A 3,608-nucleotide genomic window follows, 5' to 3' on the forward strand; every position below is an offset into this window, starting at 1 on the left:
AACCCTCTTTATTTCACAAATTTTCAACTACCATGGCTTGCCCATGTCCATAGTGTCGAATAGAGATCCTAGAATGACCAGTAATTTCTGGAAGGGTCTCTTTGAGAATTTAGGGACAAGGCTAAATTTATCTTTGGCCTATCATCCACAAACGGATGGCCAAAGTGAAATAGCTAACCTAACAATTCTCGATCTACTAAAAGCCTATGTAACGGAAGTAGATCAAAGATTCCAATGGGAGAAGTACTTACCCTTAGTGGAGTATGCTTACAATAACAATGTACATACTTCCACAGGAAAATCACCTTTCGAGGTAATTGAGGGAAGATCAAAAAGTCCCTTGCTACTTAAGGTACATGGGAAGATCTTCGCTGCAGATGAGTATAGCGGAGACCTACAAGAATCTTTCCAAAAGATTAAGGATGCTATCTCTATCTCACAGTAAAGGCAAAAGGCTGCTGCTGACAAGCACAGAAGAGCCCAAGCCTTTAAAGAAAACGATTGGGTCTTGTTAAAGTTTCCCAAGGCTCGATTAAGGCACACAACGGGCAAAAATCCTACGGGTCACCAAAAGTACTATGCTAAACTAGCAAAAAGGTACTATGGTCCCTTTCAGATTCTTAGGCCAATCAATGAGATGGCCTATCAACTCAAGTTGCCCAATCATTGGCTCATACACAATGCTTTTCATGTGAGCCTATTAAAGCCTTACAAAGGAGATCCACCTCAAGAACCAACTATTGAAGACCCACCGGAGATCGAGGACCAAGAAGAGGTGCTGCAGCCCGAGTCCATTCTCCGACATGAAGACAAGGTACTAAGAGGCGATAAGACTATCGACGATATCTTATTAAGTTTAAGAATTATCCTTTTGAAGATGCTAGATGGATGCAAGGCATACAATTAAAGGATAACCTAAACCTTGTCAATGCTTACAATGCTTCCCAAGAGTAAGCAAATGTACAAAATGTTAAAAATGAACAAAATTTTTGTCTTATAAGACTCTCTTTTTCTTTATTTGTGCACAAAAATGAAGTAGTATGCATGCTTAGATCAAGTTTGCGGAGACGACGTCTCCCAAACACCAAGTAGAGCTTGTCACTCTACTATGGAAGATTGATATGACTAATGTGCAAACATGCTTGCGGCAGCCTCAGGCTCTCAAGCGCCAAATGGACTAGTCATCCATTGTGGAATGATGTCGTAGGGTAACATAGGGATCCTCTACCGGCTAAGAAAAGGACTCATGAACATGCTTTATCTTCTCTACACCATAGTCGAGGACGACTATGATTTCAAGAGAGAGGTAATGTCATAATAATCAATATCTAATTCTCCTAAATGATTTTCTCATATTAAACTGATCATTTAATGTGGGGAAGGCCAGGGGAGAAAAATCTAGAATATTGGTTAAGCTAGCAGACCGGCCATAGTAGGGATCCAAAGGAGGGAAAATAGGGATCCAAAGGGGGGGCCATCTGCAAAAGAGCCATGTACAACAATGGGCTAAAAAGACCCTAAGGTTCATCCCATTAAGACTTCCAAAATGCTAAGGTTCAAAATTCAAAGGTTGTGTCCAAAGGTCAGCCCTAGGGAAAATTGGATGCTTTGTGTGTGCCCTAAAAGTCTTTGCACATCCCTACATGGGAGGGGGCGAGCCCTAAAGGTAGGGGATGAGAGAGAAAGCCACACACACACACACGGAGGCTCCCTTTACACAAAGGGAATGAGGGACACATGTCAGCTCCCTAGGCCAGATGCCCACAAGGTGTGCCCAATTTCTATTGGATGACCCTTGAAGTGGACCAATGAAAATTAAGCTAGAGTAAATATAGTTTAATTAATTTAAAAACATTTAATAAAAGAAACCAATGAGAATTAAGTCTCCTAGAAGACTATTGGGCAGTCTCCCAAGGGGTCCAATGAGCATTCAGGAGCCCCATGGCTTGCCTGATTCCTATTGGCCAGGAGTCAAAGGGGTCCAATGAGAGTTTAGTTTAATTATTTAATTACCTAAATCTCTCACAAAAGGGGAAAGGGGGACACATTTCAGAAGGCTATCACTTATGCTGCTTAATTGTAATTGGCTTGACTTGGGGAGGGCCAATGAGGCTTCAGGAAGAGCATTTAGCAAGAGGGCTCGCCCAAGAGAGAGAGGGGGCTGATTTTTGCAAGGCATTATCACACACACACTCACACAAGCTCATGTGTGAAGAAAGAGAAGACTATCTCTTCCCAAGCTTTAATGGAGAACTCATCACCTACTCCAAGCTTGTGAGATAGAAGCCTCCAGCAACACTCTCTTGGCATGTGGATGCAAATCCAACCAAGAGCCAAGCTTCAATGCATGCTCATCTCCTCTACCAAGCTAATTACTAAGCTAAGCTATGCTACATATGAGTGATTATGTGAGGAGATGTACATCTTTCTCGTAAGATACTCCTTCTTCCTCTCAATCTACTCTCATACCCTGCTAGCTCTCACCATCTTCGAAGGTGTGTGAGGTCTTGGGTCTGAGAAAGGGGATAATTCAAGTTGTGTTTGTTAAGTGTTTTGCTTGGTGCATGAAGTTTCCATCTTCATTGCACTAGCTAGTCATGAAGGAACACAAAGAATTGTATTGTGCAATGTCTCTCTTGATGGGAGAAACCATAATACAAAGCCTTTTGGAGGGGGGACCGGCTCCATGAAAATCCGGTCCTCAACTGTTGTCAATAGCTTAATTGCTCTCTCTTTTGAAAGTATTGTCGATGCTATCTAACTAGGTGTTATGCTTTTTGTTGCTCTCTCCACCCAAGCACTCTTGTAATTCTCATTAGGAATCTACTCTAATGAAATGCCCACTATGTTCATGCTAATTTCTGCTACGCATAAGTTATTAGGCCATTAAATGTTACAGCTTCCCATGCAGCTGATGAGGTTTCACAATCATCGGTAAAGTGCACATAATTGTCATGCAGTGCAGTGATTATGATTCTTAATTCTTTCTCGTCCTTGGCTTGATTTTGTGCGCTCATAGCTCATGTTTGTATGTGTGCTCCATCAATGGATGACAGGTCAATGATCATTGGCTTGACTGCTCCCCACAACTGCTTTTCGCATTAAGTAGCCTTTCAACTTGGTTTGCCAAGTGTGAAAGCTCTCCATGTTAAATTTCCTAGGCCCCTTCTCTTCCATTGTGCTAATACAAGGGTCTTATCTTAGGAGACTCTACCTATTTACACAAGAACGACTAAAAAATTCATCCCCGTGAATGTAGATTATGACATGCATTTGCAAATAGTGCTTGGTTGCAAAACATGCACACACACCCGCGGCCTTGCTCAACCTAATGCCGACAAGCATTGACTACTTTCCATAGCTCTTCTTGCTTGAATTTGTCAGGGTGCCATGTGCCTTCATCGATTACTGGCCCCTGCTCATCACCACCCGACTGTCGCCTGAGTCCTCCACATGTAGGCCCGCATGCCATTCCTACACTAAAAGGCAACAAGCAGCTCTTGGAGAGGGCGCATTCCCTCTAGTGTCCACCTGCTTTGAATTCCAAGAGCTCCACGATCATTTTTGTTTCAAAGCACAAGGTCTCAAGCTTCCAAAGAAAGTAGGAT

This window comes from Adiantum capillus-veneris, chromosome 17, assembly GCF_014529385.1.
Source record: "Adiantum capillus-veneris isolate H3 chromosome 17, ASM1452938v2, whole genome shotgun sequence".
NCBI classification, from domain to species: domain Eukaryota; kingdom Viridiplantae; phylum Streptophyta; class Polypodiopsida; order Polypodiales; family Pteridaceae; genus Adiantum; species Adiantum capillus-veneris.